The sequence below is a fragment of the Pezoporus wallicus genome, unplaced genomic scaffold, assembly GCF_028554395.1.
Source record: "Pezoporus wallicus isolate ANWC-B61680 ecotype Strahan unplaced genomic scaffold, APGP_CSIRO_Pwel_v1 contig_6275, whole genome shotgun sequence".
Taxonomy (NCBI): Eukaryota; Metazoa; Chordata; class Aves; order Psittaciformes; family Psittacidae; genus Pezoporus; species Pezoporus wallicus.
The window spans coordinates 2506472-2523081 of NW_026636901.1; the positions used below are offsets into that span (position 1 = coordinate 2506472).

General features: G+C 41.7%; 1 protein-coding gene across 3 annotated transcripts in view; it reads right to left on the reverse strand.

Annotated features, from left to right (window-relative positions):
- The window catches only part of CEMIP2 (cell migration inducing hyaluronidase 2), a 57726-nt gene extending 42824 nt beyond the window's left edge, over positions 1-14902 (reverse strand). The window contains exon 1 of one of the 3 annotated variants that reach the window (XM_057402182.1): positions 14773-14902. The gene's annotated coding sequence lies outside the window, so the exon portion shown is untranslated. Of the gene's footprint in view, positions 1-8498; positions 8677-9445; positions 9568-14772 lie in introns of those variants that run through there. The other 2 variants (XM_057402179.1, XM_057402181.1) reach the window with 2 other exon arrangements.
- Positions 14903-16610: the final 1708 nt, after the last annotated feature.

Below are 16610 nucleotides of genomic sequence, written 5' to 3' on the forward strand. Positions count from 1 at the left end.
ACACTTATGTTGCTTTGGGCTTTCAAACACTACCAGTTGTAGTGATGACCTATTACCATACTGCTTAATCTCAGAGTATATAATCACCATTAAGGAAAAGGCTGAGAAAGGGTGGGGGAAAACCACACACATCAAGAAAACTATTTCCCCATGCAATACAGTGCCATAATGGTTACTGCTGGTTTCCTGGCACAGCCACTTGTCTGGTATGAGATCAAAGAGCCGTGAAAAGCCCAAGAAAAGGGAAAGGGACAAGAAGTCAGGATCAAATAGCTCCTAAGTAGCTACAAGTACTGAACAGAAAGTGATGTCAAGCAAACTCTTGAAGTATGACACGTACACCTTTACAAGCCTCCAAGCTGGTCAACTACAACGAAGATACTAATTTCAGGACAATGTTTCAAGTACCTCAGAAGCTCTCAGTTCAAAAAATCTTAATCTCATCGTGAAGAAAATTCATGGCTCCCAGCAGACGCCTGGAGTGCCCAGATGCTTTGCTATCCGATTCCACATTTTCTTTCATTGCCCTATCTTGAAATTACACCTATTCACTATGATAACAGACAGCATGTTTTCAGCTATCTACTCTTCCATCTGTGTGAGCAAAAGCTGGAAAGAATCTGTGCACAGTAAAACACACTAACACAGTTAAGTAACTGCTGGAAATCACAACAATGCTTGTAACAGCCTGAAAAATCCCAGCTGACTAAAAAAGTTTTAAAAACTCTAGATGTCTTCCACCATGTTAGTTGTTTGCTGCATGCCACCACTGAGTTTCCTCCCTTGCCCAACAGTTTCCGGAGAAAATCAGAGGACAAAGTGCAACAGCCAGTGAGAAATATACATACAAACATGGTAAGAATTACAGAACTTTGTTTAAAATAAGATTTTGTACCAGATTTTCTGAGTTTCCTGTGCAGCAACTATTAATTTTCACAGATTTTTTTGGCACAGAGAAAACACACAAAATTACATGACACACAACCACTGGAAACTACTTGAGTGAGGACCTCATTTCCCGAAACAAGTCCTTCCAAAGTACCACAGATCAAGACACATGTGTAAGCATGCATAATATTTACAGTATAAGACAGGAGAAATCTTCATCAGCTGGTCTAATGAAATGTTTTGAGCACACAAGTCTCTCTCTGGGTCAAAACCAGACTTAAAACATATATACAAGTGGGAAAGTTTAATTACATATGTTTAGGTGATACACAAAACAGTTTAGTTATTACCTATGGATTGCATTGGGACAGGGGCTAGAGGATGGTAAGAAGATTGCTTCCCAAGAGAAGGAGACAGGTAATTAGTAGCCTGTGGAGTATGAGTTTATCTTTGGGAACAAGTATGAAATTACAGCACTTCCAAGTAAAAACACTCTCAGGTTCATGGTTTATAGCATACAGGAGAGCCATGAATTTAGTTCCTAGTCTCTTCTAAAGATGTTTGGTAGACCTCCATTAAGGATGAGGCTGAATGATCAGAGGCAAAGCAGGGATTTGTACAAGAGATATGGTTTCCCTCTCAAATGATAACCAGGTTTTTGTCCTTCACCTTTTGTTTGTGTGAATGAGCTCAGCAAAAGTCATTTGACTTCACTTACGTAACTGTCAGGAAAGCATTTGATGCAGCAGATGAAATGTCTAACTCCTCAGAAAGTTCATGTGAAGAAATCTAGTGATTTCCATGGCTCTTCTACAGAGATGTGTCTTAACTGCAGAAACTGCAGTGACATGTTGGTCTTTTCTAGTTTTTGTACACCAAACATTATCCTGCAAGCATTCAAGTGTTCGTAGGTGACCTCAAGACAGCTATTTTCAGCCTGCTCCAGTATGTTTGTAACATCTTCAGATCTCTCCCACTGAAACAAAGCAATGTAAGTTAAAAGCCACAGCCTCAAACTGTGGTCTGTGTATCTAAAATGATGCCTGACACTTCCAGTGACTTCAATTTTTCCCCTGTTTCTTTATAACACAGTTATTCTTAGTAAACTGCTTACAAATTGGGGAACTTTATTCTGTGTTTCACTAACTGTTAAAACAATAGCATGTTCCAATGAAGGAAATTATTTAGAAAACATTTGTTTCTTTGCATTACAAGTGAATTGACCAATGACTTAAATGCAGAGGATCCAAGAGAGTACACCAGGAAATATGGCACATGTCCTGATAGGCAACATGAATGTAATAACTTTTACTGTTTCTCTCACTTTCAGAAATGAAAGATTTAATAACTTGCATAAAACATAAAGAGTGGAAATTTGCATTTTAACCATGCATCTGCCATTAGCCTGCTGCGTGACTCACGGCTTATTTGGGCCCCAAGCCCATAACATGAGAAAAATAGCAGTCACTAGCCTCACAGGGACATTGTGATGGTTAGTTTACAGAACACTTTGGTCTCTCTCAGCTCAGGGAGTGAGCAGAAGCCCACTTTTAAGCAAATAAATAGCTCTGCTTAAGTCGACAACTTCCACTGTTTAAAAGTAATGGATTTGCAGCATTCACCTCAGAGAACCTGAAGATTGGTAGGGAGAAAAAAAAAGCTAAAAACAGGGAAAAAAAAGTTTTAAAACTACTTTTCATGTTGATGATAAGAAGTGGTATCACAGATATTTGCGGTCTCTGGAAGAACACAAATCGAATATAAACCTGCTGCAGCTTAGAACTTCATTGCAGAAATATTTTTATGCAATGGTAATACACTTCATAGAAGTGAAGTCCAGGTCTGACACTACCTTGAATCACTGGAAACAGAGCCTGCAATCCATTCAAGAGGAGGAAGGCGATATTAGAAGGCGATATTAGGTATCTATTTTCTCATTAAATTGGAAAAGCTCTCCTAAATAGATAATAAGCATATAGGACAGTACAGAATATAACAGGCAGGGGGGGAAAAGCATCAGTTCCCATAGTTAGCTTTGGCCAACAGACATAAGCATGACTACTCCTGAGGAACTAACTGTATTGATAAAACTACTTAATGATCAGCGTGTTGGCATGTTTAATTATATGTAAAACACAAATCACTAGCATAGCATGCTGTTTTCCATATCAGTATGTGAATTTCTACTTTTTACTGGTTCTTTGTACTTGTCCTTGTTTTCTTCTCAGGTAAAGCTCTCAAGTTCTTGCAATTTCTTTCAGTCCAACCCAAATTTCAATACATGATACACCACATCTTATTCTACTTACTTGAAGGATCGCCTCTGCAGTTTTTAAGTGTGCATCAGCCACAAAGAAAACAATGCTGCTTGAGAAGCTGAACTGCTGTAGCTGCACACCCACATTATTTTAATGTCATCTTGCATTTGTATGAGCCGAGTTAAATGAGTTTGCATTAAAAGATAATTAATCTAAGAGCTCCAAATCACATCCACTGAGAAAACAGCTGTGACATCAGCACCTCTTAGCTGTCTGAACCCCCAGGGGATTCTTCATCCTGGAGAAGGATGACAAAGACAGAGGACATAGGACACAGGTCCATAGAGTCAGAAGCAACACTGAGAATGCCAATGACTGTTCATGTATCTTCACCAAATTAATAAAAATTTAAAAAAAAAAAAAAAAGAAAAAAGCAGACATAAAGAGGTTTCTGAACCTGACTCAGCACTGGATGGTATAGACGTTAAGAATTTATACAATTTATACAAGAGCAGCAAGGTCACAGAATAGAATAACCCTGCCTCAACCTTAGGAATTCCTTGAACCATAAGCTGTCAGAGGCTGGCAGAAGTAGTATCATTATCCTTACCAGACGTATTATTCATCACAGTCAGACATTGAGTAATGGACTGGACAGACACTCCGTGGCCATTCTTCTACTGTGCTGTAAGATCTCATTTAACTGTCATCTTCTGCCTCCACTTCTCCAAAATCACCTCCTCCTGCAAAGGCCAAACCCCCACCTCAGTTCGCCCACTGCAATTGTATGTTGATGTATGTTGACGATCAGCACAAAATACAGCTCCTGATGGCATAAATTACTGACATATGTTAGCTGAAACATAGGAACAGTTTTCATTTTGCTGTAGGAATGGTGGGCTCCAGCAGAAGGGCAAGGCACATTCCACCTAAATCTGTGAAAGCACAAAGCCTTAAGGTAACAGCTTATGAAAAGAGTTTCTACAGCTAAACTAACACAGGATAACATGACAGTATTCTTGAATGCCAACATCCTCTATGGCCCTAAGGTAGTACAGGAGTTGCAGAACTATCAGAATTGAGAGCATGGTGAATAACATACAGTGATTTAATGTACACTGATAACACACAGTGGAATCACAGTGTATTTGTGTATCTCAAAATAGCAGCAAGTTTTCAAAAAGCAAAACAAAGACTTCTAATCCACCATTAAGTATGCATTCTGCTGAGCTGGTGGCTACATTCATACTTGGGATTACTGTGGTAAATTCCTTTCTAGGAAGCTCCAAAAACTTTGCACCTAACAGCCAAGCCCTGCAATATTCTGCCAGGTACAGCGAGACATTTTGTATGACTACACTACTCTTCACTCTTTTCCTTCTTAATCCCATTCACTAAATAGATAGAAGAACTAATAGTATAATCCCTTTTGTTAACCTGCTTCACAACAAAGGAATAAAATCGGTTACAAGTTTTCAAGTATGCATTTTTTAATATCTTCGGTATTTCCTCTCCATATTGGCAAATTCATCGGTTTTCTCCCTCACATCTTTCTTCAAGGTATAATTTTCTACTCCCTCATGATTTCCTTTCTCAGTATTACTATTCCAATAAAATATTTCTGTGGATTTCTACACCCACATCCACAATTCATTCCCATTTGCCTTGCCAGATACATCTCCATTAAGTCAGTAATGAAATCCTTTAAAGTAAAAATAAGCTGAGCAAGGATCAAGTCTAATCATGATTGATTCTAAACAATAAACTGTAACTTATAATAAGAGATTTTAATCACATTTTGATGTATACTTTGGATGATTTTCTAAAGCTGCCTTGCTAATGCAAAAATTAACTACTGATATATTTCAGACTATGCTCCTATCATACAATTTTTTAATATACAGAAAGTGATATTTATTAGGTTATAATTTTCCCAGTAATTTCTGTCTGAATTTTTAAATCACTGATGCAAGCACGCAGAAGGTGAAGAACAGAGTCACTGTGAGTACTGTGGGATGAAGTTCCTTGCAGAGATGCATGATCATAGAATCACAGAATGATTGGAAGGAGCCTCAAAGATCATCCAGTTCTAACCCCCTGCCACAGCAGGGACACTTTCCACTAGACCAGGTTGCTCAAAGGCCCATCCAACCTGACTGAACACTTCCAGGGATGGGACAGCCACAGCTTCTCTGGGCAACCTGTGACAGTGCCTCACCACTCTCACAGTAAAGAATCTCTTCCTAATGTCTAATCTAAACCTACCTTCTTTTAGTTTAAAGCCATTAGCCCTTGTCCTGTCCCCACATGAACATGGAAGTATGGAAGGCTGCTCTAAGTACTGGAGCCTTCTCTTCTCCAAGCTGAACAAGTCCAGCTCTCTCATCCTGTCTCCATACGAGAGGTGCTCCAGCCCTCTGAACATCTTCATGGCACTTCTCTGGCATTGCTTCAGCAGGTCCACATCTCTCCTGCATTGGGGCCCCCGAGCTGAATGTAGTACTCTGGTTGGGGTCTCACTAGGGCAGATTAGAAGGGCAGGATCACCTCCCTCAACCTGCTCTCCACATTCCTTTTGATGCAGCCCAGCATACAGTTGGCTTTCTGGGCTGCAAGCACATGCTGCCGGCTCATGCTGAGCTTAAATGATGCAGATCATCAGCTGAGGAGCTCCTTTAGCTGCGGGGCAGGGGTAGCAGAGATGCACCTCTACAGCGGTGAAGTCTGTAGTATCAGCCCCCAGCAAACATCAAGGAACAGGTTCTCTCCCCCGACCAGCTCTCCCAGTTGCTGTGTAAGGCAGCATGTAGAAGTGGAGCTCTGATCCTAGCATAGTGGTGGTAAGTGCCTTCCCACAGGTAAAGAAGCAAGGAGCTACCGCATACTAAAAAGGTAAAATATACATAGCTGAGTCACTGAATATATAATACCCATGTTTCTTTCCTCTTGTGAAGGAAAAGCAACAACCTGCAGAACGCTGCTCATTTTCTGCAAACAAGACTTCCACACCAAGAAGCTGAACAGACTTACTTCAAAATGCACAAAACAACATGCTAAAACTTTTTTTAAAACAGCTTTTTCTGCAATGTGCTGGACATGTGATAAAGGAAGTTAATGATTGTGCTTGGTATTAAAAGCATATTAGTAAGTTATCTGTAATTAAAGAACATTTCTAATCCAGATTGTACAAGATATGTAGGCATCTATTTGTGTCTTTGGTGATAAGGATGCTGTTTTGGAGTATTTAAAACAGACTGAGGAGCACCTGTCCCACTTTTCCTTATCATTACTCAAGAAAGTAAAACCTTGTAACCTCCTTTCAAGTACAAGCTACTGGAACATGTATCAACTCAGATTAAAAAAAAACAAACAAAACTTAAAAAAAAAACCCAAGCAAAATAAAACCAAGCTCTAAAAGAGAAGTCCCACAGTTTGTTCTTCAAGCATCTAGGATTAGTAGATCTCCTTGTGTGGTACCTATATTTTTATATACTAGGATTAGTAGATCTCCTTGTGTGGTACCTATATTTTTATATACTAGGATTAGTAGATCTCCTTGTGTGGTACCTATATTTTTCGCCTCAAAGGGAAAAAAAACCTTTCTGTTCCCTTGCCCCATCCCCTGGTTTGCCAGCTTGGAAGAAATGTGAAGTGTGGCAGCAAATAATAAGTCTTTCAGTCGCAGGACCAGCTCCAGCTGGGAAATCTTTAGTGGATTTTACAGCACCTTCTGAAGACAACAGTTTTTCCACACAGGGGTCACCATCCTCTATTGCTTAGTGTCTCCAGCAATTAGCAACAAGTCTGATGAACAGGTTAAAAGCTCCCAGTCAGATCTCACCACCACCTCTCCCCAGAAAAATACTTTGGGGTTAAAATAATGCTCATAATTTTAAAACCCTATAGTCCACCACTGAAAAACCACCTATCCACATCTCAAAACAGCATGCACCACAGCTAGGACCCAGATCAGATGCTGAAATTCAGAAGACATCTCTGCAATATCATTTTAGCAAGGACCTCATGGCCCTCCCCTAGTCATCACCCCCATCCCTAACCCTTAACCCTAACCCCTCCTCCCCCCCAATCACCCATTTTATTCCTTTTCTTCCTGAATTCCTCTGTAGCTGGGGCATTACTTGTGCTTTAAAGAAAACTGTTATTCTTCAAGAATAGCTTTGCCTACCTTGATCCCCTGGCACACACTTTGCAGGATGTATTAGTAGGGAAAGAGCAGGAGGAGCAGGCAACAAACCTGATCTGACAAAAGATTTCACATTCATGCAGGCAGTGCGCAGGATCCATGTAGACAAAGCATCCCTGAGAGCTACAGACTCCTAAGAACAAAGATGAACCTCCCCTCCTCCCTACTGCTACCCGTAGGCCATTTCATACCAGTAATGTAGATAAACTGTTGATGAATCACAGAAAAGGATTTGCAAAATTTGACTGATGCCAGCCAAAACTACGAAGCACTTTATTTCCCTTATTGCATTGTCTTTGTAAAGCCGCAGGCACTATTTCGTTTTTCTAACTACTCAGGAATATACAATCTCTTCCCTTTTAAAGAACCCGTGCCACTAATTCACATGTAAAATACAAACAATGATAGTATCTTCAGCACACACCCGTCATCTAAGACGCGATGTAGCACAAACGTAGTGCATTCATCACCGCACGCCCTCTATTACTAGACGAGCTGAGATACGTAACTCCTACGCCGTTTCTTCCATGCCTCTGTGCAAGTAAAGTAGGCTGACGGTTATCGGGCACAGGAAAGGCAGTCCATAATAACACAGGCACTCCGGAATGCCTGCCACGAAAGGTCCTAGCGGAGGTACTGAGCCTGAGCCTCGCTCGCCGTGCTTCCTAGCGTGCTCTCGGGAGCGTCTCACCAGCAGCGCTCCCAGGAGCGACGAAATCTGCCAACGCGACCCCACCGCGCCACCTGCCATGGGACGGCGCAGAGCCCTCACCTGCCGCCGGGACACACTCCGCCGACACCACGCCCAGAGCCCCGGACGCGCCTGCACGGCCCCGGTAGGAGCAGGCTGCTCCTCCGCACGGCGGCGGCTGCGCCCGCCGCCGGCCCTCCCCGCCCAGCGCCGGCTGCCGCCGCCACCACGCTCCCTCCTCACCCCTCCTTCCTCCTCTCCCCTCCCGCCGGCCCCGGGAACAAAAGAGGCCGGTGCGGCAGCGGGCGGACGGCGGGGCAGCCGCGGCAGGCCGGCCCGGGCCCTGGAGCCTCTCCCACGCCGGCAGCGCCGTCCCGTCCTGCCCCGCCGCAGCGCCCCGGCACTCCCCGGCCCCACCGCCAGCCCCGTTCCCTTTCCCGGCCGGGCGAGCTCTCACCTGGGCCCGGCGCGGCGCGGCGACACGCTCAGGGCGGCGGCATGGCACTTCCCGCCCCGGACACGGCGGGAGGCCGCCCGAGTGCTCGCCACCTCCCGCCGCTCCCCGCCCCGGCTGCCGCCCTTACGCAATTGGCAGCGGCCGCAACACCCGCGGGGCGACGATCCCCGGCCCCGAAAGGAGGCGGCTGCTCCCCGCCTCCGGGGCTCCGCCTCAGAGCTGGGGGAGGAGCCGCGCCGCGCCGCACCGCCCGCCCAGAGCCGAACAGGGACCGCCCGCCCCAGTGCGACCGGGGCCGCTGCGCTTCTCCTGGGGCCGGACTGACCGGCTTGTCCTTGAAGGTGCCCGGTCACCCCCTGCCCGGCGGGACTTCGGCAACCCTGTGCTGCCAATCCCCGGGAAGGGGCCGGGTGCTGCCTCCGGGGCGGGGGACAGGGGAAGGGGGGTGGGCAGCAGGAAGGCCAAGGGGGCAGTTCGCACCGCTGCCCTGACCCGGGGTCTTCCCGGGCGGCTTGGAAAACAGTTAAATGGCTCCTGAAATACTAAATACGGGCTTAGGTGCCCATGTAGCTAAGAGTCCACATGTAAAGCGCACAGGTGCTGCTAGGGGAGGCGTAGAGGGCCCGCGCAGTGAGAGAGCAGGCAAAGAAGCAGGGGGACAGCCAAGAAACACGGCGTGCCTTCCCTGTACCGACAGCAGGGAGTAAGTCAGAGGCAACCCCAGCAGAAAGCAGTAAGGCGCGAGACGGTTGTCATACCTAGGCTTGCTGGGCTGAAAGGAAAGAGATTACTGTTACTTATAAGAGTCGTAGTGATACGCGTAGCCAGGACAGCCTCTGACCTGGGAAAAACAGCTGGCTGGAAAATCTGTTTCCGCTGTGATTTTTTTTTTTTTTTAATTTTTTTTTTTTCCCCCTAAGTCTGATTTGGAGTAAAATCAAACTAACCTCAAAAATGTTCTGAATTTGAAGGGACCAGTGGCTGCAGCTGTTCCACAGAAAAGAACATCAGTCTGGCTTAGAAACTCGGAGGGACGGTGGCGCTCCAGGACTTTACCTTTGCTGTGGACTTCACTGTTGCACTTCAGCCTCCGAGCCTGTCAGCTTTGATGCAGATCTGACAACGGGCTTCTCTTAAGTTTGGGACCTCCCACCTTTTCCAGTGCGTCGAGGTTGGGCCAAACTCATTATAAATAAAAAAAGAGGAAAAAAAGTCTTCCCGATCAGACTTTTCAATGAAGTGCTTCGGGAAATACAGTCAGAGTTTTCCAAAATAATTATTTCCTTGGGGAAATTCCAGACAGCTGGAAACGAAGTGATAACATTTCTATTTCTGTAAACGGTGCCCCACGTAACTGGTTCTAGCGATTTCTTCATTGTTTACCAGTAAGCACAGCCTGCGTTTGCTTACAGCATATGGAGACATCTAGTGACTAAGTAATAAACTGCAAATCAGTTTCCGTCCGTCTCGAGTCCTGGAGGTCCTGCTCGCATCTTTCTCTTGCAGAATGTCTTTGGGACTGCGGCGTTCAGGGTGGCACAACTCTTAACACTGCGCCGCAGCTGCAGCAGGGACCGTGATGGAAGGAGCAGCCCTGGCTCGAGCGGGAGCTGAGGTTCGAGAGGAGTCAGCCCCACAGCACAGCTCCAGCTTCAGGACATAGCTTTGGGGGCTGAAACTGTGGAGTAATGCTTTATTGGAACAGACCTGTCTATATATGCACAAAAGGGGTTGAGACTGTTCCTAACTTACCCTTCTCCTCAAACCGCGGCGAAGGAAGCCCTTAGGTGCATAAATAAAGCACTTTCATCTTCACTTTGATCATGTCTCCGTGTTTCTGTTCTTTCTTCTTTTTTTTTCTTTTTCTTTTTTCAGTGCACCTGAGGACAATCCTTCTAACATGTGTGATTGTAAATCTTTGCCTCATTTAGACAAATGCACATTCAAACTCTGTACATTTTATATTTGCCAGTGACTTTGGCTGAAATAAAATCAAAGGTAGCTCACCTTTGTTCAATGTGAACGTCAAACATTTCCACTGAAAAAAAATGACCAATTAAAAAAACAAAACAAAACACCAAAAAAGCCTAGTTTTCTGTTCTCACTAGTTATAGAATTGAACACTTCAAAAGTATTACTCTCCAGAAGCTTTTGTTTTTCATTAACATGAAGCGCTGCTTATCCACTTGAAAGTTAGGAGTCCAGGACAGAAAGTATACGCTTCATATATTTGTATACAGAATGAAGAAACACAGACTGCTGATCAGCATTTCCAGTCGTAAGCCTGCTAAGAGCTCATTTCAGTGATACCTGGGTAGCTGTTTGCTAAGACTACTGTATGGGGGCATAAAGTAGAACCACTTCTACATACCTTAAGTATGAAGTTAAATATATTGCATTATATATGTGTCTGGTTGTGTATCTTAGGAAACACACACAATACGTACTTGTCAGTCTTAGGCAAAACTGAAATACCTGCCAGCTATAAGAACACTTGACCTCTTATAGAATGAAATTACCACATTACAGATACAATTTTTAAGAGTTGTACAGTTGAATAGAACAATGCCTAAACTCTCTAAGTATGTGAAAGATTGGACTTCAAGGTTACCTGAGTATTAGAAATCCCTATATCAAATCCAAATAGCACACTAAAGCATTACATCTCCATCTGATATGACTTCTGTCATTACAATGCTTTGGGTTTAAAGAGACAAAACCTTGGCCAAGTGTATAACCTGAAGCTTAAAAGTAGCAAAAGATAGGCTTAAAAGAAGTCATTGATGCAGTCACTACTTCATTGAAGTCTGATGATTTCAAAATAAGCACAAAGAAAACCAACTTTTGTCCTTTTGAACAAAAAGAGGTACTAGGAGGTGGGGGAGCAGTGGTAAGTATACCCAGTAACTAGTTAAAATCACGTCATATTTTCTGAATTTCAATTCAGAAAACCTCACTGATGGTCTACTGAGATAAGAGAGGAAACATGCATATTTCTTTTCCTCATTTAAGCCTTTCTGGCATATGTCCCAGGTACTTTGTGGTAATACCTTTTCCATATAGTAGCTGTGTTTTAAATTATCACACTAAACACATGGATTTTTAATTACCTCTTTGGGAGTCTAACACATCAGGTGGAAAACCCAAGTTAAATTCCTGACATAATACGAAGGCTGTCTAGGCTGAGGGGAGGTTTGCTCTTAGAATCATAGAATCATAGAATAGTTAGGGTTGGAAAGGACCTTAAGATCATTTAGTTCCAACCCTCCTGCCATGGGCAGGGACACCTCACACTAAACCATATCACCCAAGGCCTCGTCCAGCCTGGTCTTGAACACTCCCAGGAATGGAGCATTCACAGCCTCCCTGGGCAACCTATTCCAGCGCCTCACCACCCTAACAGGAAAGAATTTCCTCCTTATATCCAATCTAAACTTCCCCTGTTTAAGTTTGAACCTGTTACCCCTTGTCCTGTCACTACAGTCCCTAGTGAAGAGTCCCTCCACAGCATCCCTATAGGCCCCCTTCAGACACTGAAAGGCTGCTCTGAGGTCTCCATGCAGCCTTCTCTTCTCCAGGCTGAACAGCCCCAACTTTCTCAGCCTGTCTTCATATGGGAGGTGCTCCAGTCCCCTGATCATCCTCATGGCCCTCCTCTGGACTTGTTCCAACAGTTCCATGTCCTTTTTATGTTGAGGACACCAGAACTGCACACAATACTCCAAGTGAGGTCTCACAAGAGCTCACTTTTACCCCTTGGTAAAAGCATGTTCCTACTTTAACATACTGTGCTTCAACCAAAGCTAACAGCAGTTAACAAAATACAACAACGGCTCAGGTGTTCAGAATGCATACTGGGGGGAATGTAGAATCAATTAGTAACCAGGTTTTAGTAAGGAACAGTTTCAGTGCACCATCTTCCCTGGCCCAGTGAAGGATCATGCCTTTTTTCTTTATGTATGTCGGAAGAAACCAATGTACAATTCTTTTGCTTTTTGCAGGTCTACAAAAAAAGTGTGGGGAAAGTTAGTAGAAAATTCATTTATTATTACTAAAATTAATAAGATTAAAAGCCAACAGTAAAACCCTGTGTTATGCAGCAAACACATTCACCCAGGAGTTTGGAAGTCTGGATTTAGTCTTTATGTGAAAAGTCTTTTAAATTGGTGACAATGACTTTCCCTCTCAGTAGTGATGCTGACCAGAGACACGGCCTCAAGAATGCATTATCTGCTCTGGGTGCTTCAAGAATTTCAGCAACTTCCCTAAAGCTTTCCCTAAGGACCCATTACTGAGTTCTGCCTGAATCATACCTTTCATAGTCACCCCCTTCACTTTGGCGGTAACCAAAAATTTTACAATGGGGAAACGTCAGAATTTCAATATTCTGGGTCTTATAAAGACGAGAAATCATTGAAACCTGACAAGAAAACCTGATAAATTTTTAATGTCTTCTTAATTTTCTCCTCTGTAATAAGATACTGACAGTGAATCGGCAAAAGAATTTCAAAATTCCTATTAATGCAAGGAGCATAGGCTGCACTGAAAGTCAAGAAGAGGATTCGTAAGTTGGCTTTTAAAAAAAGTAGTTGAAAATAAATATAAAAAGAAATTTGAATGGGGTAAGTGTGAGGAACCAGATACACGTAAATGGAATACATGAAGGAGAGCAGATAATTGAGACAAAAGGAAAAATTAAAAAAAAAATTAAAACTCCCCCACAACTCAAATAAGGAAGCTGTATTTTGCCTTTTTTACTTCTCCTAAAATGCAGTTTGATGAAAGACAATATACAAGATATTAATATTTCATTAATTTTTACTATAATCTGAATAAAAGTCACAATTCCCTACCAAGTCAATCCATTCATTCACACTAAGAAACACAGACACTATTTCTCATTGTGCTTACATTTTTTGTTTAGTGTTAATAAAAATGTGATTGTCTTCTGTACTTAAACACTTCTTCCTTGGGAAGGCTGCTTTGAAGGGTGTCCACCTTCCAAGTCAGTTTAATATTTATTTTAATATGACATTTATGCAAATTTTGCTAGCAAACTGTAATAATCAATTTGGTTTGTATGTAAGGGAAATACTGATGGAAACTGATTGCTAAATAGGTTGCCAGAAGCATAACTGTAAGGACTATTGGTCCTATTTGCTTGTTTGGTCAAGAAACATATAACCACATAAACTGTTGGACTAGTCAGTCCCATGAGAGCCAAGTTTGGAGTGCTATGCTCATAAGTCAAGAGCTGCAGTCTGGGGACCTTTACACATGTCAGAAATATTTTATATGCAACAGATTATGAGACATTTCATAGTCCATGAAACAGACTTAAAATTGTTATACACATAATTTCCTACAAATTGTTTGCCAGACTTTAGTTAAGACGATTTGATCTCTGATCATCTGTATTTGATCTTACCTGCTTGATATAATTGCTTTTAAAGTATGCACATAATATTTCTATGTAATACATTTCTGACCTGAATTTTTTGCTCTTTATTTTTATCTTAACAGAGATTGAAATTGGTTAAGACTCTGTGAAATTTACAAGAAAAAGATCAGAGCTTAAACTACAGATTTCAAATCTGCAGTCACATTAGCAGGTATATACAAGTAAGCCAGATACATGACAAAATTGCTGGATTTTAATCTTTGAGAAAGATGGAGAAAGTGGAGTCTGACTTCCACTGTAGAGAAATACATTTTAAGCACTTTGCCTTTATGGGCATTTATTACCTACCTAATTGAAGAGACAATATAAATATTTGTGCAAGTAGAAATGCTCAGGAATATGACATAATTAAAAAACATTAATAAATACCTCTGAAAAAAAAAACCCACCCCAAACCCAAGCTATATTGCTTCTAGATTGTTGGCCAAAACAGATGTGAAAATTTCTGAAAACCTGTAGCTGCTGGTAATGCTTCCTCCTAGAATGAACATATGCCGATAGAAATACTTTTCGTGTCTTTGAAAATGCAACACATAAATTGCAATGCTGGACTCCATAGTAACATTCATTTCTATAGCATTAAATCCAAGTTTGGAACAGAACTTTCCATCAAAAACTGCAAGACAGATTTCTTGCACAAGGTGATTTGCTACTGCAAATCTTTGTACAAAGCTTTTGGCTTGCAACTGTAATACGCATCCAGACCACAGACCTCAAAGTTACACTCTGATAAAAACTTCTCTAAAATTCAGTGAAAAAACATTTGACACACTTTAAAGTAATATTGTAAAATAAGTCAGTTTTGTTGCTTACCTTGTTTTGTACCAAATCAGTCATATGCACACATAAAACTGAAGGGGTTTGTTTCCAGTAAGTTCTCGTTTTTCTGTCAATACAGTATGTCAGCAAATAGTTGACTGAACCTTTTTCCTTTTGGGAAAGAACAATACAAAGGCTAATCATTGTTACAGGAAAAGTTATCTGTTGGGTTCCCTGTGTAGGATATCATCCTGACCTTTTGTTTTTTACAGAAAACTGGAATTGAAGTGTCTCATATGAATGACAGCCAAATGTAAAAACAAGAAGTATTTGTTTGCCCATCAGAAGTGAATCCTTTGATTCTCAGAGGTGTATTTGCAGTGTTGCAGAACATGTATCACTTTGAACAACTGGAAGTTCAGGTTGCGATATTCAATAATCCTAAAAATCATGCCACTTTTAAAGTCAATTCCTAAAATGAGAGCTTGAGGTGACAGCACAATGACCATTACTGGCTTTGCAGATCTCTTTCTTGAAACAAAAATAAAGTGATCTGAAAACAGAACTCCCTACACCAGAGCAGAGGTTCATCTAGCAAAGTAGCCTGTTTCCAACATCAGCTGATGCCAAGAGATGACAACAGTATGAAAAAAGTTAAGTAACATCCATCAACAGATGGCAGACTACTTCCCCATCTTCCAATGATTTGCAGCTTTGGGTCACCACTGATATACTTCTTTTTTAACAATTCCTTTTAAAATAATCTGTTGCATTCTGAACTCACATAAGTTCCTAGCATCCATGACATCCTGTGACAAGGAGTTCTGCAGTATAACTGCTTCTTGTAGGAAGAAACACCTCTTTCTGTTAGCCATGGAGATTTTACTTACTTGTTTGATATGATACCCCATGATTCTTATGTTAAAAGGAACAGCCATTCATTATTTACCTTCTGATGATCTTAAAGGTCTTCTACAACCTTGTTGATTCTATGATTCTACATGTAATTCCGTCACATTCTCCCATATTTATCTCTTCTCCAATCTAAACATAGTAACAAAATATGCCTTTTTGTCGCTTACATGGAAGCTGTTTTATATCTCACCATCCTTATTGCTCTTTTGCCAGTTTTGCTGTACCTTTTTTACAAGACAACTGAACCAGAACTGCAGTGGGCTACAGAATGTAGGCACCTTGGATTAAAAAAATCTGCTTTCTTGTTACTCTTGTCTCTCCCAAAATCATCCTAAAGTTTTCTTGCTTTCTTGGCCACCTCTGAACAGTTGAGCTGTTCACATAGTAGTATTCATTTAATGCCAAGACCTTATTTCTGAAGAGTTAACGCTTTAGAACGTGTAAATGTTCTCTTCAATCTTAAATAAATCTTAAATAAACTTTTATTTAAATAAACTTAAAAGCTTAAATAAACTTTAAAAAAAATATCTTAAATAAACTTTATTCAAGATTTCCCAATAGCTTTTAAATACCATATGCTACCACAATCAGATCAATATGCTTCTAAGAAGGAGCTACCCTTCAGACTAATTGCATGTTCCTTTTCTGTGTCTGTTACAAAATAGGAACAATGCAAAAATGATAACCTTTGCAACACACCAGCCCTTTTACGAAAGCAGAACTTCAATTCCCTGTTGTCCCCTCAAACACTGTCATTTAATTTTAGATAAACAATGAGGGGAAAAAAAACAACCAAAACAACAGGAAAAATATCTAATAAAGTATGTAACATGCTCAAGACAAGATCAGTGCAAGCTTGACATTCTTTATACGCTTAAGGCTTGATACCACTAGATCAGGAAGGTTTTTTCTGCTGACCCCTTAATTTTCCTTCAAGTTCTCTTGCTGCCAACCTGTTGTTTCTCTCTTACTTTTTG